The sequence below is a fragment of the Bombus flavifrons genome, chromosome 5 (assembly GCF_040668555.2).
Source record: "Bombus flavifrons isolate JBK064 chromosome 5, iyBomFlav1_principal, whole genome shotgun sequence".
NCBI classification, from domain to species: domain Eukaryota; kingdom Metazoa; phylum Arthropoda; class Insecta; order Hymenoptera; family Apidae; genus Bombus; species Bombus flavifrons.
In genome coordinates this window covers 12,208,328-12,233,773 of record NC_138446.1, presented here as the reverse complement: position 1 = coordinate 12,233,773, position 25,446 = coordinate 12,208,328, and the positions used below count along the sequence as shown (strand labels likewise).

Genomic DNA, 25,446 nt, shown 5'->3' with positions numbered 1-25,446 from the left:
CCCGCGAAATAATACCGGCGAGAATATCTCCGTCTGGATGAACGAATTATGCTTAAGCAAAAAAATTCATCGACCCCGTCTTGCGTCGTTTTAACAAGTAGATAGCTGCGTTTCAAAAAGCTGCTGCTTCTTCCCTCTCGGAATATATGGAATATTTTGGTGAAAATTCGGTTGCTCCTTTTGATATCCGCTTATTAGATTCTGTGCATTTCTATGAATTTATGGGAGATTTTAAGGCGCAAAAATTCACATCTATCCTAACGTTTTGGTAGAGAAAATAAATGGCTGCTTGCGCTCTATCGCTCTATGCGGCTTTATAAATCTGCAATCTTTAAATCTTTATATATGTGTATTTAATATTATATATTAAATCTTTATAAATCGTAAAAATTACCAAAATTTCTTTATGGGTGGATCTAAAGACATAGGAATAAGGTACGCAAATAAAAGATAATTGAAACGAAAGAGGCTTCTCCCTCCGTTGGCATCTCTTGAACATTTAAGAAGGAAGAATTGCCGGAAACTAAAGAATCAACAGCTTTGCATCGACGAGTTTTCGTAGGCGGTAGAACGTTGGTAGAATTTTCATAGAATTTTCATAGAATTTTCATGGAATTTGCAAACTGATTATCACCTGTCATCGTGTCTATCGTTAAAAAATCAAACGTCAAAGTGGAGAAAGATAGAGATCGAATGAAACGTGAATCAGTAGGTCGGGAATGGGACGTAAACGACTGTGTAGAAAGTATCGGGAGAAAGAAACGTAGACGAAGGTCGAGTGATCGGAATAAAAAGATACGATCGACGAAAAGCATCGATGCATACGAGTGCAGGGTCACGTCGATTGGTTGGCGTACCAGTGGCAAATGTCCTGCGGAATAATGTCGCTGAAGGCGTTCGCTTTATTCTCGATAGATAGTCGGATATGGAATCCGATCGCGATGCAAAAAGCTCAAAGTTCAAACAATACGACGAATTACAAACGGCGTTGTGTCGAGAAGAAAGATCCAATAAGATCGTCAAACGAACGAGTGATTCGAAAAAAATATGATACCACTGGGAAAAACAATGCTGTTAGTCGAACGGTAAATACAGCAATCACAGAGAAAAATACACGGTTGATCGATAGAAAAGACGCCCCTTTTTAACGAGACAATGCTGCAAACTCGCGTATCGCTGAAATACCAGCAAAAAGTCTCGAATCACGGTTTAAATCGCACTCGCTCAACGAATACGACATAATTCCGCTATACGAGTACTATTGGACAGTTTGTTAACGATAAACGTCGTTTAATCCTCCGTCGTGGCAACACAGAATACTATTTTAGAACTTGCATGCAGTCAATCACGAAAAGTTGACATACGCCTATCGAATTTTCTGCGCCTGACTTACCAAAGAAACTAAAAACACGCTTGGGCGCAGTATTATCTATATTTACTTATGAATAGGATTAAATATCGATGTATTTCTAAAAGGAATTTAGAACAGCATTTAACACAGAGAAATCTCGGGATAGAATTCACATCGGAAATTACGACACTTTTCATTTTTTTTAACGTCAAGGAGATGTTACAGTCGAACCTCTGTAACTCGAGAACCTCTGTAAGACTACAATTCTGAACGTTCCCTTCCGCTCCGCTAGGAAAATCTCCAGAAGTCGAAATAAAATTTACTTCGACTGGAATTATTTCTCACGTGTCCAGAGGCATTATTTTACCTCTGTAACTCGAATTTGGAATAGTCAGACCTCTACGAGACGAACTTTTATCGCCATTGCCTCTGCAACTCGAATCGAAGTCGTATCAGGTACGCGGTTTGTCGCAAAATATTTTTTCCTTTCTTCTAACTGTTAGGATTGTCTCTGATAACGTAAGACGATACAATCCGTGTATCTACTTTCTTGTCCTTCGACCACATGCATATTCAAAGCTAATCGTTTCTCGTACGGCGAACGCATAATTGTCGTCATCCCCGCGTCTTTAACTTTCACATTTATGCACCTGTGTACGTTATTTACGCGCTTATGTACTTGAAACGAGTTCTAAAAGCAAGCTGAAAATACTAACAGTTTCTGGAAAGGTGAATATAATCGTGCACAAAGTCTCTGTACGTCGAATTTTCGTTCGTTAAACCTCTTTTCCTGGGAAATTTCGATAAGTCGAGAGCTCCGTAACTCGAAGATTTTCGCTTCACTCTCGAGGTTCGACAGTATTTTCATGATTTCACGTACACATAACAGGCGTATATAATTTTTGCCACGCTGTATTTTATATCTTTCTAGTCGTTTTCTCCTAACAAAGGTGAAAGCGAATAAACTACGCTACGTTTCAACAACATAACGTCCCAATGTGTCGACAAAATTCGTACAGCCAACGTTCTAATTACGATGTTTTATATTTGAAGGCTACGTGAACATCTTTGCGACCGACCTATGTAACAAGTATAACGTTGCACAAATCGAATCTGCGATGGAAAGAGAGATACTTCTCGTTCTCCTCTCTCGTCCTCCTCAATTTACGCAAGTACAACGCGTCACGTATGAAGCTGCAAAATTGTTCCAAGGAGCTAAAAAAATACAACGACGACGCGTTAAAAAAAGAGGAAGAAAGAAGAAACAAGGAACAAACAAGAAATCAAAGTCGAACGAAGTTAACTTTTTATTTTCCGACACTTCCAAACTTTTCCCTCTTTGCTTTGCTTTCACGCGTTGCTTTCGTTGGCAAAGTTTTTTTTTTGCTCTTAAAAAATTGAACGTCGCGTCGTGTCATCGTAGAACCGTAGTTTGCCTGTCGTATTTCTCCGCGAATATAATAGAAACGCGGGCGTCATTAACGCGTTTCCCTTCGTCTTTCGCGTCGTGCAAATGTACGGAGTGGAATATATTGGAGATTTTTCAGGAAACTGCAGAGAGAAAGCTCCGAATCCGAGGTTTGGCGTAAACGGCAACAAATAAAGTTTGACAAGGAAAGGACGGGAGTTGAAGTTAAAGTCAGGCAAGCCGCTTACAGCTGAACGGTTTAAAAGACTGCGGCAAAAGGCTCTGCACTTTTATCGTGGGCGAAGGGGCAGATATAGCTGAACGCTTGGTAGGCGTTATAAATCGAGCTTGGGCGTGAAATTACCAGTCCTGTGAATGAGAAACAGTTTTCGCGATCCAGTTGCTGCTAATAGGTCAGATGGAATTTTAATTAAACCGTTGTCGCGTCACGTCGTTCTTACGACGGTGAATATTTTATACAACCAGTTTACACCGCACTTTTTCTTTCTTTCCGCTCGAACAAACGTCGTTGGAAAAGGAACCGACGGGACGAAACTAAATATTTTAACAGTTTTAAGGCAGCCACGACACGCAAATCGATCCTCTGTATCGTATTATACCGCCATTTATTTGTATAACTTCTTCCCCTTAAACGCAAACATCAGCTTCCTTTTACCAGAAATGCAGGAAACGAGTTGGAAGATTCTTCGAGTTGAATTTTTGCAAAGAAAATTTCATGGTAGTTTAATTTGAGAAACGAACGCAACTTGGAACATTTTGCACGGCAGTGAAACGAAATGCATTTCCTATCGAATGGGTTGGAAATTGTCGACAAATATCTAAAAGATAGCCAAGATGTAAGGCAGAGTCTCGGTGGACACTCCCTCTGTCCATAAAATCGTGTCGTAAAAGTCGATAACGATCGTTCTCAGCGACTTCGCTGCAACCTGGCATTGCATGATTATAAAACTCGATAATTGCGCTCTGTAATTACTGTTACGATCATTCCACGAGTTGCTTCGTTTCGACGTCAGTTAATTTTCATTGAACAACGAAGAATCCCGCGGTATATCTGTATACAGAGTGTCCTGTTTTTACGCATGAACGCGTACGTATCGAAAGGGACACGTTGCTAGAGAAATGATGGAAAAAAGCTAACGAAATATCAACGATGAAAGTATCGAGGTTGATGAGGACGCATCGTTTAATCTATCCTTCTCTTTTCGCTTTTCAATGACGAATGAAAATTCTATTTCGTCAACGACGAACGATACACGAAAGCTATTTCAGAATACACGTTACAACAACGATATAGACAATGCAAAGTTTCTACGATGGAGAACGACAAATACGCAACGCGGAACAAACGCGTTATCTTGCCTCATCGAAGCTTTTAATATGCAAACTGTGAACTGTAACATCATACTGCTTGATGCGCATGCATTACAGACTCATTCGCTATTGCTTTCCAATGAATAAATACCAGTCCATCTACCCTCGTTTCTCTGTAACTACATACGAACCGACTACGCAATTCCAACGCGTTCTCCTGTCTATTTTTGAAAGTTTATTATGCAATGTTTGCTTTCGATACGATCCACGGTACGATCTTCGACGAAAATTACGTCAGACGTAACGATTCGCGGATGCGGTTCGCTTTGCACCAACGAGAACGTGTTTTTTCGCAAAACACGCTGCAACTTCATTTGCCGATACTCTGTAATCTGTGAAATTTTTAATAGAAATATTTACTTTACCTTACTGTAAGTCTTTGTTAGCTCGGACCGATTATAACGTAGGCGTTGTAATATATGGACGTAGGGAACAGAAGGTTGGAAATGCGCGAATTTTACGTATAAAAAATTACACTGAATCGCGGAAGTATTCGTACCATCTTTTTCCCGATTGTCAACTTCGAACGATTCCTATCGTCCCAGAATACGAATTTCAAAATTTCCAACGATAAAAATTCCTTCGATGATGAGATAAGTTTGCTTATTTCAAACATACAGGCGCGCACAAAAGAGAGTTCGAAGTTGCGAGCGATTTACTCGTATGTATGCACATATGTTTAGTAACATTTGTACCAGATATTTTTCACCGCGTTGTCGACAGTCTATTCCGGCGTATGTATTATTCGTTGCTTATTCATCGCTCTTGTCAAATACAATGTCGTTTCGTAAATCCACGGTATTTTACTATTACTATAGTATTACTATACCACTTGCGTTTAACACTTTCACTGCCACGCCGAAATCACATGTTTCGCTGAGGATGCCACAGTGTTTTAACACTGTGCACCGTTAGACGCGAGATTTGTTCCCACTTTTTTTTTTTATCGACGTTCTAATAAAAATGTTTAACTGTTCAATGGGGCTCTTTTTATCTCAAAGTATCTTCTATTTATCGGTTATATTCAAAATGCCCTAATTGTCAATTTTCATTCAATTTTTACGATTGTACGAAGTTGAAGCGCTCCGGTCACCAATGACCATGGCATCACAGAAGAAATCGTGATTGGCCACATATTTTTTTTTATTTAATTGTTTACATTCACAATTTGTCCAGTTTGGACATTTGGTAGAATTTTTTAGCTGTTAGATTATCATGTGGGTGGGTACCCCCAGTGGGATACCATCTTCGTGTTTGTCAGGTTGCGTCCTTTGTGAGGTCTGCTGCGGTCACATATGACCGACGTGGCAGTCAAAGTATTGAACTTTCTTTCGTCCGCTGCTGCATTTGTATTGGGTTGACAACTAAGTGATTGCGGATTTTATCATTAGGTGGTATTGACAAAATCCGCAATTACTTAGTAACCTAATACATCGTCGCTGGTAAGAATTTGCAAATCAAGATCGTAACCGAAAATATCGATCTTTCGAACATGGCAATCGAAGACGTAAAAGAGTTGCGTATCTCCAGGGCTCGCTGTACACGTCGAAGTGAAATCGAAGAGGACACGACCAATCGGAAATTCGTCATCGTGAAAATGCTAGCCAAGAGCGGATCTTCGAAAATCAATCTTATCTGGTTCTTTCGTTAAACCCGTCCCACTGAGACTGAGTCGATAGACGACGACTCGTAGGTAGGAAGTTGGGAAAAAACGAAAGCAAGAAGATGTACGACGACGGTCATTATCAGCAGCCGAGTCGCTCCAATTCGAGGCTGCTCCTTGCCAACCAATGTTTCGTGGAGAAGTTCGGGCTGGCTGACTGTCTAGCTACTCTCGTTTCTCCTGTCTTTCGGGAATTCATCGCGAATCGTAGGAAAGGAAAAAGCGAGAGAGCAAAGAGAGAGCAACTGTGGAGGACGAGAAAGAAAGGGTGTTCTTGAAACCAAGTTAATTCTTCTGCGAAGCATGATTGGCCTGGATACGAGCCACCATCTAAATGTCACGTTTCTATCGGCTACAATTCCACGACAAGAATTACCAAACATCGGCCACTGGCCATCGTCGGGAATAACGACCCAATTTCGAATATTTCGATCGTTTTCGACGAATAGGCCGAGCGAACTAGCTGCACAAACGCGAAAACAATCCACTTTTACGAACCATAATATCTTTAGGATATAAGATTATCCCGACTTTACGATACGGACAGCGTATCGGCTATTTTCGAGAAGTTGGAATTTTTCCACATTGCACGTTACAAAGTTTACAACTCGGACCACGTCGACAAATTAATTAGCTTTTTAAGCGCTCGATGGGTCCGTTCGATAAACTTCGATGAGAACTCGACGATGGAGCACCGGACGATGTCGCTAACGGGACGTTACGCTACGATTTGATACGCACGTAACGCACCACTTGCGAGATGCTCACGACGTTTCGCATAATTGGACAGACACAGATTCCTACCTCGTAGAAAACGTTGACGAAAACACACCCCCTAGACTGACACCTAGAACGTAAGCGCCAGACACTCAGAGAACGAGACACGCTTCGAAATAAACATTCAACAAAATCACCATCATGTTAGAACTCTTTAATCGACCCTCTACCTTGAGCGTTGATATCGTTCAAAGTTCGCGAACTCACCGAACAGTTGCAAATTGATCATCAACTGAAGGAGAGATCGCGACATAATACGAATGTCTGTAGGATGGGACGGTTAAAGATGCAGAACACGCCGCGATAAACACGGAGCTATTCTACTTTGAGCCTAACTCCTCCATCGATTTGCCTTCGTCGTCGTATCCTTGCATCTAAGTTGGGATCGTCGGAAACCAATCCAACTACTCTCAATGATATACTTATAGTAACTGATTTGCAGTCTACTCGTAGAATACTTTTCACTGTCGAGTGGATCTGTTTTTTTTTTATCGTTGTATATTAGGTCGTTGGAAAAGTTTCTTTCGTTTTATAAGGAAATAATGGATGCGCAACATTTCCCGTTTTATATTATTTTATCGAATTACGTATGATCCATTTTGTTCTATCAAACTAAAGATCGCAACGTTCGACAGATTAGATTTCACGTTTGTATAAAGGTGCGTTTTGGTGTATAGGACGTGTCTGTAAAAGAAAGACACTTTCCGGACAACCTAATACCTACAGTTGGACTCGATAAGCGCGAACGAATTCAACTAGTCGGCAAAAGTATCGTTTAAACGTAGGTAGGTAGACTACAATTTAAAATTGTACCGTGATCAACGAACATGTGATAAGTAAAACGGTCTGTGAAGTAACAGTTTAATTTCTAATGACAAAGGGAATGTTTAATAGAACCTTTCGTTTCTGGAAATTTCACGATCGCGTTGACATTTTTAAATTGCTTTCGTTATTCCGGAGCACCGAAGGCGTAATGGAGTTGTACCGCTGAAAAGAAAAAGGTGACAAATACGTATTTCAAAAATGATTCAAACTGTAATTATCCACTTCAACTTCTCTGTTTAACGTAGAAAGGGTATTACGAACGTCAAAATAGTATAATTACTCGAGCAACTCGACGATTCAAGTTAAATAATATTTTTTACTGAAAGAAGCAAGCGAAACTTTCGAGAGGAGATAAAAAGCACGATATTAATAATAGAAATGTAATACGCGTCGTTATGATGGCGATATGAACCAGGGAGAAACACGAAATTGTATGAGAATTCATTACGTTTAAGTACATACTTTGCCCTTTATTACTTTCACTTCTTCGTGTCGCTGTGTTTTGAAATGTAATCAGCTTACGCCAGTGAAATGTAATTACCATTGCGGTTCAGCGTTGCAATTACAATTTTGATTATAATTTTAACATTTCCATCGAATGTATGTTATTGTGCCGATCTCATTTTCACGTAAACAGTTTTACCGATGTAACTGTTTTTAAGAGTATCCCACTTCCTTTATTTTTCTGCTTTAAGAACGTTAATTGATAATCTTATCCGACCCATCTTGAATTACATAAACAAACTGATATTACGTCGTATAACAATCTATTTGAGGAAACGTTTTAACAAATAGGGAATTAGATCTGCATAGTTAGACGAATATTTAAATACGCGGTTAATGTCGGAAATTATTAAACTAGATTGTCCGATATTTTTACATTTGAAAGGAAATTGAAAGAGGATAAAGCGCGAAAGAAGCGTTCTTAAGGGCACGTTTCTTTTTTTGTCATTTCTGTTCACCGAGCCGCTCATTACTTTGAAAATGATGGAACGATTCTTATAGTTCAAGGATGTAGATCCAATCAAGTAACTTTAATTAATTTAGAAGAAATATTTTTCAAGTTTGGCATTATTCAGATAGCTCGTGACAGTTTTATACCAATCGATCAAGGCCGTCTCTTTAACCTACTAAATTATAGAAAAGATCTAAATCGTCGTGATTTCATTTATCTGTTTAAAATATGTTTGCAAATGTTTAATGAATCATTCTAGATACTAATCTGCGATTTATAATCCCTATTAAACGTTTCCTTCGTTATACTATCTGCCAATATTAATGTGAAAATTACAATGAAATACATGCAATCAGGGACACTTTAACGCTATTTCTTACATACTGCAGTGCATAAATTATTTAATAAAGAATTGAAATTAACAGCCACATTTTTGTAACCGAGTCGTATTCAGCGAAATTTCATCGATACGTGTTTCCACTGCCAAACTTTCCACTGTCCAATTATTCTTGTCCCCGATGGTATACGTAATCGATAAAATAATTCTCCACTAAATGTCCTTCGGACGTTTATCGATCTATAAAGTATACGCACGTGGATACCGTGCGATTTGTCAGTAAAAATATCCAGAAGTTGTTAAACAGCGTGGAAAAGATCACTGAATACCATCGCCAGATTCCAGAACTGATGTAATATTCAGTAGGTTGCGCGTTGAATGTACGATTCCCGTAATTTCTCCCGCGATTTCATACAATTACCGTCCGCAACGGAAGCGTTAGTCCACGAAAGTATCACGAAGAAGATTGCTACGTCACTAGGGGATTTGAATCGATTGTTTCGGCTTAGTACGTACTTCTACTGGACGAGCTCGCTAGAAAACCAACAGTTTCATGGACGTGATTTCTTTCTGCCAGATAATCTAAGAAAAGAACGGCAACGTCTTTTCTTTTTCTCCGGCTGTAAGGATATTTCTCCATTTTAATATCACAGTGTAAGAAAGGGTACGGACCGCTGGGAAAATAAGTACGTGCTATCGGTACAAATACGAAACCGCCGAACGTTGCCAAGGCAAGTTGCAATTTTTCAAAAGGAGAATTCTTTTTACGAGTCCTACGGAGTCGATATTTATTTCCAATACATATACACTCGTTGTATTTACTAAAATTAACGAACCGATCCATCTCTTTAACTCTATACGGATAACTAACCACTAAACTCTCTACAATTTATCACACGAATCAAACAAGGATGTACGAGAACTATGTTCGGAAAGTTTTAGTAGCTTGTTAACCATTCACTTTCACAGGCTACTTATGACTTAATGAACGGTATTTAACTACTGCAACGTGGTATTAGTACAGTAGATATGAGGAGAAGTAAATACGACTTCCTCGACTTCTCACGGGGCAAACTTTAATTACGCTGTTTTATAATTTCGGTCGTTTACGGCTTCAATTGATTTAATAGGAAATTCAATTTCGTTTAATAGAATTGTCTAACGCGGTCGTTCTATTATTCAAACAGCGTGTTTCCTACTAAAATTCTACATACGACACGCAGAGATTGTGGACTTTTATGCAATTTCATATTTTTATGGACAGAATTAAAAAACGGATCTATATATTCTTGCATCTTTAAATTTATTGCAAATGCAGAAAAATCCGCAATCTATCGATAAATATAGAGCGTTCATTTTTTTCTATTGAACGAGACGTATTCAGAATGCTTCGGTAAAATTACAGGGAATGCCAGATAATATTGCGATAAAGCTACCATAATACGATTCAAACTCGATAAAAGTTGTAACGATCAAGTACATTCATCGAACAAAATTATTCTGCAAAACATTTTAAATATGTGTTGATGGAGTTGGTGATTAAGTTCCTACGATCCATCGAACGATTTCCGACGAACTATTAATCGAACTTCGGTTTATACGTTATATCTTTTGTTTTATTCTTCTTTTTTTTTTTTTTTACTTTTAATCGCTCGCCCAGTTCAATTTCTGCCTCGTATTATATTTGTAATCGGTGAAGAAAGAAATTGAACGATCGATAAATAATAAACTCACCCTCTCTCGGTGCACTGAATGCCTGCAGTCCTCGCATTAAGGCCGGCTAGTCAAGGTCCATGCAAGCTGATTTTTATACCCAGAAATCTGTAATCACGCACAGAAACAAACGGATTAGCCTTGCGCCGCAGTGAACTTTTCGTGACGAATATTTCACTTCTTCGTTGACATTCAAGTCACGACAAATGATAGCACAAACTATCCTTTGTCCATAAATTAGATTATACAGCGCGCCCTGCGAGAGCTCTATTACCTGTACAAATATTTCTTTAATTTCTGCCGATATGACAAATATTGGACACATTCACTGCGCATTTATCGTGGCCAACCAAACTATTTGAACTCTTTGTGAATATTTCGAAATTTCATTGGCACTATAGTGACTGTCGGTAAATTATATTGATAAAATTTTCAACGATTTTGATATATTTTGTAGAGATCGCAAAAATAAAAACAAGCAACCATCCATAATATCGTTGAATGTCAGTATTCAATTGGAGTATCCTTCAATATTTTTAACAATTATATAAAGCAATTCATACCATATATTAATTCTTTACTTAAATACAAGTTCGCAATAAATATCTTGTAATTTCTATATACATATATTGTCAGATTGTGGTCGAATTTTGCCATAATAACAGTGACATAAGTGTTTTATGTAATACGCACGACATACACGTAAAGGTTTACTATGGTAAGCGTACGAATACCTTCGTAAACAACTGTATATGCGTCCCGAATTGTTTCGACGATTATTTACCTAAAGATATTCGTATTCGTATTCCTCGATACTATCGTCAAACACGATTATCTCGGTATGTAAGCCATTGTCTAGGAAAATAATGACAGTTGAACGCGTAACAACAACGAAGTTATAACAATACAGAAAATTAACACACTCACTTGAAAATTAACGATTCCTGTGAAAAAACAGCTTTGACAAACGTGTTGTAACGTTTACAAAAACGTTCATAGAACCAGCCACTTTTCATTGCACGATAATTCAAGACACTGAACGGTTTCTTAGGGAATTCTACCATGTTCCGACGCTCACTGTTATTATTAATATACTGGTAGAAAATGAAGTGAAAACACGATATATTTTGATGATTATTAATGATATTTCGACAGACACAACACTTAGGTTATTCAATGTGGAAACGCGCCACGCATTGTTACAAGGAAGAATGCAATATTTTACCGCACGAGGCGCTGCGAACCGACGCGCCCACGAACGGCGCGAAAATCAAAGTGTCATCTCCACTACGTGCGTTGTTATCTAAAGTGGACCAAATTTGAAACGTTTACTAATAAAGAAAGATGATTAGATGACATATTTGTAGTTCGTTGGAATTAATTTTCAGGTCTGCCCTGATAAAGCGAAACGAAACGTTAGAACAAAGAGAAAAGTATTGCGTAATAAAAATCCGATTGAATCATAAATATAATTCCGTTCAAAAATCTCAGGACTCCATTTCTAGACCTCTATTTTCTAAGTCTTCTACTTTTAATGAAACTTTACCATTTGATGTAAACTGTAAACTTTAAATTGCACGCATGTTTTAAAAAATCGCTAACATATTAGTAGATTATACTTTCTTTCTCATATAAATATCAGTTCTTTATATTCCTATTCTGTTTTTATTTGCTATTAAATGTTTTATGATCGCTCGATTGAAAATCGAAACAGCAGATCGATACACGCGTGTCGATGGAACCCACAAATAGACCTTCGATGCTATTCTCCCGAAACCAGGCATTCTCAACCAAATTCGCCACTTTGTATTCAAAAACATAAAATAAGTTTAACATTCTTCTTTTTATTACAAATTCTCTTTGTATTTTGGTATTCAACATATCACAAAGGCTCGCACTGTGTACCTTTTAGATTTTGAATCAACTTGCATAAAAATGGGACAACACGCTCTGCTCACTGAGCGACGAGACACACAACAACATACATACAACCGACGAGAGTTTATGACGAGCGCGTTACAGTGAAAGCGGAAAAGAAACTCGATGAGAAAGAGAGCAACTCTAAAAGAAGAATCGTGCGAGATTTTTCTCCATCTGCATCGGATATCGTCATAAACGTTCTTAATATTACAACAGAAGAGAAAAGTCCAACGAGAAAGAGTGGTTCTGACGATGTTACGGGAACGTTTAACGTGGAAGAGATTAACCTCGTAAACCTCCGCAAACGGCGTTCCTTTTTATTAAACCGACAGACTTTTCGGCTACATGAATTGTCAAACGAACGTTTCATTGTATTTGTCTGTGAAACGTGAACTTGTTGGTCCACGAAAATCGACTTGAATTTTACCGTCGCGTTATTAAATTATATTTTACCGACGAACATAGTAAAAGATGTTAGATTGTAAGCTTTCGCTTATAAGTAAAGTATTATTAGATGACGTATTTGTGATTCTTCGGGTTTCAATCTTGTTAACATGTAACCCGAAGAAGAAACATTTTCCTGTAAGGAAATGGACAGTTTCACGGTAAAAATATTCACGAAGCGCAACGTACTAATAAAAACACGATCGAGACGTAAAGAGTCATAAATACGTCTTTGTAAACTATTCAGCTTGGCTTTATAATGTGCTTCAAGGTAAAACAAGCAATATCATAGTCTAAACAGTATGTACATACGTTTGATGTTACGCGTCGTGTTGCGAAAGAGCATATGTCAAATACCTGATATACACTGTATAATACCCGTATAACTCGACGCCAAGCCATCAGTAATTCGAAATATGCGACTCGGTGGTACACTCGAGGAATGCATACACGAATCGGTGATTACGCGCGCAGCGAAGCCAAGTACCTCGAGATATCACAAAGTAAGTAGCTCAAAGTACTTAAACTACAAATCCTGCACTCTTAGACGAACTCTATAAAGTTCAAGTAATACGTTCGAAGACTGCGGAACAGGAGTGATTCTTTAAAAAATTGTAATTTAACGGAACACAGAGGAATTGGAAAACAGATTAGAAAAAAGAAACGAAGATCAAAATGTAATACGTTACCAAACATAGTCATAGTTTGACTTGTTCGATTATCCGGTCATCTCGTAATTAATTATAATATTTCGCATGATCGAGATCCGGTGATTCTAAGGTAGCAAAGAGTTCGAACGAAGCGCGCAACAATTTTGAAACCGGTTGATTGCCGAATTTTGTCGCGAATCGATCGAAATTCCAGACGATTAACGAGAGGCCACGTTACGAGTAAATTGAACAATGTCGATGCTATTTATCCGCCATCAGGGATTCCCGGTTTCATTAGGTCTGTATTGGCCCTGGCTAAAGTTATACGTTTAACCGCTCTATCTTTCCTGGCGAACGAATGAAACGACCTTAACGAGAAACTTGGATCACGCCATGTCTCGTTTTCTACTCGCGGCTTTCTATTAATTCCACAGGTTTATCTACTTTCTGTTATCCGATTAATTCGCAAGGCAATTACGTGTTTCTCCCCGCGCTATTTAAAAACCATCGATATATTGGATAAAATCTAATAAACTAAATTAATTGTATATCACGTTTGATACAGAGAATGTTCGTGTAACGATCGCTACGATTTCTTAGACACTTGCGATATTATACTGAAAATAACAGGAAAAAATTGTTGTTTAAAATTGTATATTTTATTTTTGTGCGCGAAGTGGAACGTAAATTTCAAGCGAGTATCAGAGAATTAAAGAATCCGATATACTGTGAATCTGCAAGTTCGCCTAAACCTGCAAAGGAGGGACTGTGTAAAAATGAATGAACAGATAAAATACCAAATCGATGATAGAGTTATCTGAAAAAGAAGTAAGAAGAAAGATCTTTCGTTTTTATTAAAATCTCGCCCATTAGACCACGTAATATCCGTTTCAAACATGTTTACGCGATATTCGATATTTTTACGTCTGAAACAGTGTAAAAAACACTCATTCATCGGTGGAACTATCAAAAACCAAACAATTTTCGATAGGAAGTTTCTCGATAACTGATCGATGGTAGTAACGCGTAGAACACTTAAAGGTTTTTAATAAAAATGTAGAATGTTACTGCTACGAAACAGCAACAGAATTTTTGTACATTTGACAATATCCTGCTACCGAGTTATATTTTACTTGTACGATGTCTATGAAAGCGTCATCGAACCGGTAACCTACATCGCGCAATTTACAATTTCAACGCAAATAAACCGTAACCGAAAGCGATTACGTATTCGTATTTTACGTGTTAGTAAAACATCTATGTACTTATACCGCAGCAATCATTAGTAACACGAGAATACGATGCAGATTTTTAATTTCGGACGAGTTCTGGGACACGTAGCTTCGCTATGTGATTATTTAAAATTGTACGCTTCAGAAAAAGCACGAGGCTAACACGGATCATGCTTTATGAAAAATACGCATGTAATACTACATTTTATGCAAGCTATATTTTACAAGATTTTCAGCTGTTATTCAGCAACAACTATGGCGGTACATCGTGCAGTAAGCTAATCCGTAAAATACGTTGCTCGTTACTTCGTAATGCATAAATTACAATTTCCACAGAAGCATTGATTACTGTTATTATCCAAAGTTTCAGATTGTATAATTTAAGTTGTAACTCAATTAGTAGACATGATTTTAATATCGTTCGACTTCAAAATGAGATAACAGCTAATCGCGTTAAATATCGAAGTACGATTATATTAGGTTGTTGCATAATAAACGTCGATTTTCGACGAGACCTTGTTTCCAGTTAATTTCCCGGCAGAATAGAAAGCGACGTTTGCAACGATCTCCGAAACTGTAGAAAGCTCGGAGCCTTTTTTCGAAAGCAAAGTATCGTACGTCGCGCGTGTGTAAATAAAAATCGACGTCGTACGTCGACCTAAAAGGTTTCTGGAAAATGTACATTTATACGTTCTCTCTCTTCCATCGCAAAAAGGAAAAAGGAAGAAAAAGAAAACCTTGTGTAAAAAAAAAAGTAGCCCGCGCTCGAAAATAGAAGGAAAAATGTTTCACGCGCAAACGAAATTTTCATGAAACAGAAACTCGTATGTAGCCATCGTACGTATTTCCAAAGCGTGCATGCCTTTTGACGATCATTCCGAATCAACGTCCAAAGATAGTCAAAGGAAAACTGTCTTTCTTAAAATTTCACTTCGTACGTTAGTCGTCGTTAATTTTCTTTCGAAGCACTCCAAAGCGGCTAAGTATACGCGTAAATTACATTGTCATGTAAAATTATGCGTAAACTGGGTTAGAAATATCTCGTAAGTTGTCATTACATATGCGCTGTACGATAGAAGTCCATTTGTCCAAACTCGGCTTATTCAAACAAATTTTGCTACAGTACCTGCTTTACCGAACATGTTGCTGAGCTCTCGCCATCCAGGCTCACACTGCACCATGCACCAGTTATGCGAACTTGTTTCGTTGTACTCGATGCACAAGAACGTTCACTCTATACATGCTAACTTCTATGAATATTTACTCAGCTGCCGAAGACGTGTTTACCACGGCGATATATTAATACGAAACGAATATTTTACTTGAAAACTTGAAGCATTGGCCGTTATACGTGCAAGGAAACAACGATTTCCATTCAACAAAATTGCGGGTAAGCACGAATTTTAATATTTTTGAAGAAAGATCGATGCATTCGTTTCGATCTTCGTTTAAGAAAGTAATCAGTCGTATGGCGAAATTCAACGTCTGATCGATTTTATGGCATTCTATATCATGAGAAGCAACACGCACGAACAGATTAATTGAAATCAAGTAATACGAACATCAGCTCTTGTTATCCGAAAGGACAGAGGTGGAAGAGAGACTTAGCGAACTCCTGTTATCCAAGACATCTTGTTATTCGAATATGTTTGTCCTTCTACGATTTCGGATAAACGGAATCTTACTTTACGATAACTTAGCATAAGCGACGTAATATGTACTTGATATGAGGCAGGCATCGCTGAAGTCTAATCGTAGGGGATCTGTCTTTACGACGAACGGCCATATAGGCCAAAATTCTGATTTCCAGGCACGTCCGATAGTATCCATTGATTCCCTGAATCTACACCCGGACGATATACAACATCGTACGATAACGACAGCCTTGACACAACTTCCATTTCATGTTCGACCTCTTCGAATGGAATTGTCCCCTCTCTATAGGGTGTCTATCATATCCGCACGAAGCTACGTTCTTATCACGAGCTACGTTCCTATCTGCTCTTAAAGTTATATTCCAACTTTGTGACTCTAACGGAGTTTTCAACAAACTTTTTATGAATTTTTATGAATACGATTAAAGAAACGGAAACTGAAACACAGATTTCTCGCTGATCTACTTTCTATCTACTTTATAAATATTATCGATGCGTAGTTTACTACGTTATATATTTTTTGGCATATTACGAGCTCTCTCTCTCTCTCTCTCTCTCTCTCTGTGTCTTCTGTCTTTCAATTTCCCATAAATGCATAAAAATCAGTCTACTTATAAGAGATACTGGTTCCCCCAGTTATATGTCACGCTCTGCGCACAAGGAACTGTCCTGGTTGACGCTGATAAATTCATCGAGTACCCCTTCGCAAGATTGGCATTATTTATACGACGACCCGATACGTATTACAGGCGATCTTGATAGACGTAAACTACACGTCCAGTCCGTGAATAACTCTCTCGATCCCCTAGTCAAGCAAAGTTCCGATCATTCGGTTTCGCGGTCATTTCACGGGGATACGGCCTAACGTCGTTACCAGGGAAGGTGTCAGAAGCTGTCAGAAGCATTTCGATCGGATCGAAGGTTGAACGTATAACTAGCGCCAAGCTGGCTCTGAAGTAACGCTCAAGGGATGCCGGCAGCTCCTCTAAAGATCCATTGTGGCTGTAGATGCGGAAGATTGGGAAAGGTTGTATGCACAATTTCGTTGAGGAAAGGGGTCAAGGGTGATTAAGGGACCCTCGTGTGTGCTATGAAATCGAGGTCAATGGAATTCACCCCGTCCACCTGTGTCGACGAGAAACCTCCAAGAACACCACTCCTTAGACGCTTAAAAAATCCAACGTCTTCGTCTTTATCTTCTAATATCTCGATCGCGAGTAGCCTCGATTCGCACGGCAACGTCTTTCGTTATTCTTTCAACGTACACACGGGTTGGCTATTGCTCGATTGGTATTAGGCTCGCGATAGCGTCGAGACGATGGCGTTACGTGACGCAACTTGACGTTTTCGTACGTTTAGTTGTTCCGGGAGATTTCCAGGGTGAAATTAAATGTTGCAAGACGATTCGTGTCAGTGAAACACGACAGTTTTCTCTTCTTCCATATTTTCCACTGTTGTGATTTATTTTTCGTTGAGGCACGCGCCTGTTGCGGAACAGAGATTTTAGAGATTCTTATGCTGCAAACTAGAAAGAACTCCGAACTATACATGGTACTACAAAGTATTGGGGAAATTTTCAAAAACCCGCTACGGAGAGAAGGTTCCGGACTGGTCTTGTTACGACGACCGATTTTTATATATATGTAGTATCGTGAACTATTATAATTAGTTTATTAATAATAAATGGATTATAATAAACAGATGTTAATTAAACAGAAAACAATGGTTATTTAACATGAACTAATCGTAACAACGTATTGTAATTAAGACAATTAGATCATTAATTAACAATTCTCGTCAACACAGATTTAACTCTCTTTCAACAACGCTATCTCGACAACGCAATCTCCACTCTCTGGCTTCTCAACTCACACTCCTGTTAATTCGTTTATCGTCCCTCAGCAACCCCTTGTCTTTTGTCTTAGCCCTACCACGCACATACTCAGCAATCGTTTGTTTATAATTTGCATGACACCTCCCAGGCCCCTCATCCACGATACTATATTATTTTTGAAAGGTAGAAATTGCCACCGACATTCGATCAAGGTTTAAATAGCTGACAAAAGGTACGTAACTAGTTAACAAGCGTAACTAACGCAGATACGCGTAAGGTGAAAGCGTAAAGTCAAGATGGTTAAAGGATACAAGAGTAGCACGATGCAAGAATACGATAAAATACGGAATTACTTATAAATTAACTTAATTAACGCTATTTCGTTATTTAACTCGAATTACTTGCACCTTGGAGCACAACGATTCGTGTGATCTCTTCTAGTACATCGGTTTTCCTATACTAATTTGACTGCCTCGAAAGTTCGAATAAAGAGAGCAAAAGAGAGAGAGAGAGAGAGAGAGAAGGGGTGATAATAGGTAGACCTTTGATTCTCACCCCAGTGTATGCTTGGTGGATCGAGCGGCCGTCGGTGGCGGTTTGATTTTATTGCCTCGAGCATGTTGTATTGTATACACATACTCGTGTTAATATTCCCAGTTTCGAATGGTAATCTGACAGGTAACGCGTTTGCGTTTTATCGAGTGAATTTAATATCGGCGCCTGTCCACCTGATCGAATTTAAAACGGTGCTAAGGAAATAGAAACGTAACGGATAAGAGATTTTCGGGGTAGGAGCGAGTGAAAAGGATTGACAATATCAAATCAAATCGATAAACTGACGGACAGTTGCATTAAAATAATAAATTAGATTTTATTACCGAGACTATTTTACCTCGAAAAGCTATCTTTCAAAATCGTTGTCTAATTCGCGTAATTAAACGTTGGAAAAGCAAGTATCGAATCTCAATTGGCAAAAACGTACAGACTTTTTCCATATTGTCCATCGAGGTAGGAGATAAAAGCGGCGACACGGATACAGCGAACATTTTACATCACGCTAAAAGCCGGTATCTACCGTTCGAAAATTTCGAAACCGTGTTCGATATTGTTTGATCGCGAAAGTGCGCGTTTCCATTTAACAGCCGTTAATATACGATGCAACCTGATATAAAGATAGACATGGAAAATATTTCGGTTTTACGCTTCGTTTGCAGAATTTAGAATTTAAAAGTTTCAGCCTAGCTACATCGATCAACCATTTTTTATTCATTCGGTATTAAAATTTTCTCGCGACCTATGAGTGCTTTTTCCAAAATTTTCTGCCCTCGGTCTCATGTAAACAATACATTTTTTGCCCCCGTAAAAGCTAGAATTTACAAACAAACCGGCAGGGTATATCAAACATCGCTGTACCTCCTCGTTGTTTTCCCAAAAATGGAAACAAATAATCGGAAATACGTTTCAATGGGAAAAAAAGCGCGTGCCTTGGGTGCACGACAGTGCGCGCGTACAGACAGACTACGGTAAACTTTCAACGAGCTTTCAGCCGTAAATACTCGACGTGTTCGCCGATCAAAAATCGACGTTCAACCTGTATATATTATGACATAATTCAACGTGGTTATAGTTCTCGCGATCGAACACGATCGGTCAAGCGAAAATAACTTACTACGTCCTTGTGTACGTTGCTTCGATCGCATGGGAATTAGTAGGTAGCGTCGTGGCAGTAATAATTCATTAGCTGTCCTCTTATGAACCAGCAAAATCGGTCTCGAATCAAGTTCATTCTATTCAGACGTATCTATAAAATTAGCACTCGACGATCTGCGTTCGCTGTCGTACAATGCTTAGCCTGTCTATTCGAATGGCCTATTTCCTTTCCTACAGCCATACACATCATGGCATTTGCACGTCTATGTACGTTTATACGCGGTTCGATGTATAGAAATGAGGAAAATTCAGCAACTTGCAACTAGTTGCCTTCGCAAATTCCTGTAACCTCGATATTTCATTTTTCGATCATGTTGAGACGAGTAGAGCTGTTACGAGTTCGTCTTAATACGGCGAAAAGCACAAGTTCGTAAATTATGTAAATTGATATCGACGAGGTTCAAACTACTCGTATTACGAATTATTTTTTTACTCGTTTTCTACATTTTTTTTTCTTTTTTTTTTGTAAAATTTTACCCATTGACCACTCTTTTTCGTATAAATAGCACTAACTCTCTGAGTTTACACGTAACTCGATAAATCTGTAGTAGGCATTAATCTAGAACGAAAATATACGCAAATTTATACGGTTGAATATTTTAACAAAAATATTGTGTTGTCAAATTTTGATTACGGTGGAACAAAGAACAACAAAATATTTGCGCAGAAGCGGAGAATTTTTAAATGTGCCATCCCTTTACCGAGATATCCCTGCATAAAGCAAATAGAATTATTGACAGGACGCAGCGACATTCGCTAACAAAAGTCGTTATCGATTTTAACCATCCGAGATATATCAAGTTCCGTGAAATTGAAAATTCAACGTACAACAATTGAAGATACCGTGGATCGTCTCAAGTATTCTATGACAAAGTAATTATTTAACGCAGTTATCGGCAAGTTGCTCGTTGAAATGTTAAGCCGTCGATCATCTCGTAAAATGCAAACGGAGAAGAACTGCCGCCTTAATAAAAAATCCAGTATTTATGAAACGACTGATTTCAAGATGTAACGTAATCTACAGATCTTTCCAATTTCATTTAACGATATATTAGACGCGCGCAAACAATTATCAATCCTATTCTTATCAACTAAGAACACCTATTCCGATGATCTGCATTCTTATTTGTTAATTTAATCGTCGAAAAATACATATTGCTCATGGACGAAGGATCAGGAACCTGATAATTATACGACACACCCGTAAACCTCGAAGTCGATCTAATGAAAAAGAATCTAAAAGCGATTCTTCCAACTTGTTCGCGTTTCCGTGAAATCATTAGTTTCACAAAGGCTTTAAGCAACGTAGCGTTAATAATCTGCTCAACGAGAAGGTATGGCTAAGTTACATAATTTCCAAACGCAGAGCGTTGTCCCCGCCATGCTCTCCTCGAACGAAATATTTCATTTGCAGCCTCTGTCATTCATTAAACGCCAAGCAAATTAAATCATTTTCACCTACACAAAGTTGCTTTGTACGGACCGTTAGCTGGCCAAGGCCGTAGCCACCTCTCATCAAATTGCTCGACGGTTTCCGTCCTACTGTGGCACTCAATTTCCGTAGAAAAACGTTATTCCTTTATATACATATATTTATGTATATATCTAAATATATCGTTGTACCACGAAACTCCATAAACATTTCGCAAGCATTACAAACCGCCGTTCGATCAGAAAGTTACAAGCAATGGTGCAACCGCACACCAATCACCATCGGCACCCGGCGCAACCCCATTCCTCTCAATCGGCTCTCGATACATTCAATGGGGTTAGGAAATGACGCTGTCGATGGCGGCTTCTCATCGAGTCACCACCTGCGAACCTGTGGCGCGATTAATCGCTTATTATGCCGCCAACGCCGATGAAAAGCGCTCATTCGAGGTGCAACAATAACGAGCAAGCACAATGTTCGCGAGAATATGAATCGAGCGAGACCGACACGGCATTAACGTTTAAAGAACACGGCTGCCTATTATCAACCGTTGACCGCGTAACCCGATATAAATTACGGCGAGAACGTTGTTATCCCGCGCCGACTCTTCTCTCGGTCCCGCAAACAGGACGTTTTACAGCCGGTAAACTGCACTAATTACAGGTATTAATATAAATTTTTGCCAGTAGTTTCGACGAAGACGAAAAAGAGCAGGGAACGAGGAAAAGACGTGTGAACACTCTCGCAAACTTTTTACGCGTACGTTATAGGAAATACCTGGAGATCTCGTTACTTCTGTAACGAAATCCAACGGCTATCGTGTTACATCGGTAAAATTTGGTACGGATACCGACAATTTTATTGAACAAGTTGTGTTCATTGTATCGGTAAGCCATGAAAATGTTTAAGGAGAGAATTTATTAGCTGATTGTATATATTTAAAGATATTTATATCGTATGGTAATTTTTCGCTAAGAGAATGTTTGCAATAAATTTCTTGCAGCTTGTGTCGTACGTTTTCCGATTGCAAAATTCGGAATATTCCAAATTTTATACATTTAATTTATATTAAATTTATATTATAATCACGATAGTCGTGTCTCGCTAATGTTAACGATATTTCGTGCGGTGTAATATGTACGTATAATATATTCGTGAAAAAATGCTGTGGCAGGTGTTGGAATACCTTAGAGAGCCACCGTACGTACGTAACGTGTAATTGGAATATTCGTTGTTCGGATTTAAATAGACGTCTTGTTATTTAAAGAGGAGTATCGATTGCGCGGAAATCGAGTAGTGTTTAACGCTGGGAAGAAGTGGTGGTATTGTCGGAAAAATAGAAAATTATTAACTGTTTGATAAAATTACGACACATCGGACGTAACCAGAGATCAAACTGGATCCGATACGACGCGCTTTATTTTTGTCGTCGACCCAACGATCGTATCTAATACGTATCGCTTTCGTGGCTATCGTCTAAGCATCGTTTTACCGCAGTAATATTACATTTTTCACTGGGAACAAATTTATTAGATTTATAAAAATCTTAGCGGTTAACGCGAGGCTACGCGAGCCAACGCTTACTCGGTCAACGTTTCATATTCTTTATAACTCTGCAAGGTAACACCAGCGTTCCATTTAAAAGATTAAAGGCTACTTCCATATTTCAGCGGAAAAGCGAAGTTGCGAAAGGCTCGTTATTGTATTACGCGCGCCTCTTACCTCGCGTACCTCGATGCCTCGCGATATACCGCACGAGTTTATACGTCGAATTAAACGAATTAAACGCTAATTTCTACCATACAAATTCTACTTACATACGACAATACGCGCTTGTCGTTCGTCCTACGGCTTATTTATTGGAACATCGCAATAGAACGATACGCTCTCGTCTCGTTTCGTGTATTCCATTCGGCAGGCTCGAGGAATTTTCGCATACGCAGCTGACCGTTCTCGTTCCCGGAGAAAATTCCCTTTCATCCTGGGAACGCGTTCGCGCGAGTACCTACCTTTCTAAATTTCACGAGCGTATAACACGAAACGTTCCAAATTTAATCTCGACTCCACAATCGGCCTCTCCCTTGGTTCTTGCTCGGATGAAAACACAGAGGAGGACCGGCACGAGCGAGACTCGCGGCCAATCGACTGTATACTTTTCCGTACAGTCGCACAGCCACGTTCATCCCCTACCGTTGTCTCTATCTTTCTTCCTTATCCGCGCCTTCTACGGCTACGTTCTAGTCTGTATCTCACCCTTGGGACATCCGCGAGAATCAAGCCTCCCTCGTCATTTCCACGATGTTTCTCCACCGTACCAACGTATCGACAATCCCTCCAGCTTGAATTTGCTTAAAGATTTATCAACCGACCTTTCGCGTCTGCTTCTCAAACCGGTTTTGATAAGGGTGACCGGGTCTGTACGTTGTCCCACACCAACTTAGCCCCCTTCAATTTCGTTCCACGATGGAACGTTCTCAACTTCGCTACCGCTATCGGGAATAATTTTGCGGTTCGAAGGAAACGTCGGTCCTTCCTTTTCACCCTCGCAACATAGGGTAACGAAAGTATCCCATCACTGACGGTCGAACTCCGTGCGTCTCTTTGTTGATAGGCGTCGGATGTTTCCGGCCAGACGTCTACGATTATATTTTCCGGCAATAGGCGCGCAAGAAACCTCTCGCAGAAACGAGAATCACGAATCCAGGAATCCAGAGAATCCAGAGAATCAGGAATCCAGAAGGGTGACGTCTCTCCGATTTTATAAGCAATTGGCAAGGATTTGAAGCGAGATACGAGCGAATAACTTAACGATAAGGTCATTGGACATTACGAAATTACACTTAGACGGGTTTTCCAGTTTCTTTGTACTCTGCTGTACACGCGATACGATAAGTGTCCTATTCCTGTTAAATTAGAAGGCATTGACGCGCTATTGCGTTTACATACAGCGTTTACACATTAATTAATTAGGTGCAGGTATATCGTACTTCCCATCGTTTGCCAGTACTTCCATGTGACTAGGAAAATTTGAGAATGAAACGTACAACTTGATAAAAGAAGAAACGCTTCGTTGGAAGACAAGAGGATGTGCCAATACTCGTCGTAGCCACTGTATGTCGCCGAGTAGCAGCGCTGTGCATTCGAGGATCGAGAAGCTGGCTATGGAAATCTACATTTCCCATGGATACGTAACTTGGAATGAAAAAAAGAGAATTCAGCGTAGAAACACATGTTGGAGAAGCAACGTCGATCGCGCTACTCTATTCCCATCGATCAACATCCAGAAGTAAAAAGATAACCCTGTAGCTGTCACACGTAGCAACCGATGGAAAAAAAATCGCGAAATTTGACAAACGATAACGCGATAAGGCGAAAGCAAATTCGTTCGCAGCACGAATGATTGATCGCTGCATTAAGCTCGATGCCCTACATAGAATTCTTACGAGCGTGATGAATCGAATCTTGAAACTCTCTTGTGTCGAAGAATTTAGCACGAACGCACACGTGTACTCGGTTTTTCAAAACCCGATAACCTATCTCTCGTCGCGATCTTTCACAATTTCTACGCGGTCGCACGTTCGCGTGATTTTAGACGCCGATTTAACGACTTTCGCTACGAAGGGCTTACACATACATCCTCCAACATCCAATACGTATTTGCTGCAAGCGTACGTATACGTTCGCCGTTACATGGAATCGTTTCTATTTCCATTTACATATTATACGTGTCGTGTCATAAATAATTATACCAAGTACTTCGATATTCACGAACGTATCTTTTCCCTATGAACGAAAATTGCTTCGTACATAAACCTCGTGCACCAAAAATGGGTTAAGGGTTAAAAGGATTAAAAACTTGGGACGGTTTGTCAGGACGTGTCAGATTTGTTAAGTTCCCGAGTCTTTTGTCTCCAACTTAAAAAGCTTCCGAGTTTCCAAGTTATTCGTGTACAGATTTGGAAAGCTTGCGAACTCGGCGAAGTTGGTTGGTTATACAGTCGTTTCGAATATATTGGATCGATGGACAAGTAACCGGTGACAATCAAAAGATAATTTCTCGATAGCTGACGAGATTTTACGAAATATTTAAACGTAACGTAATTAACTTCGGCGTACGATCTTGTTAATTGATAACAGTTGTATTTAGT

At 39.2% G+C, this 25,446-nt stretch overlaps 1 protein-coding gene across 2 annotated transcripts in view; it reads right to left on the bottom strand.

The window, feature by feature from the left end:
* Positions 1-25,446, bottom strand: part of Hs3st-A (Heparan sulfate 3-O sulfotransferase-A) — a 150,959-nt gene that overhangs the window by 63,736 nt on the left and 61,777 nt on the right. Inside the window, exons 1-2 of one of the 2 annotated variants that reach the window (XM_069112604.1) lie at positions 11,349-11,602; positions 10,443-10,529 (exon numbers count right to left, since the gene is read on the bottom strand). The gene's annotated coding sequence lies outside the window, so the exon portion shown is untranslated. Of the gene's footprint in view, positions 1-10,442; positions 10,530-11,348; positions 11,603-25,446 lie in introns of those variants that run through there. The other variant, XM_069112603.1, reaches the window with a different exon arrangement.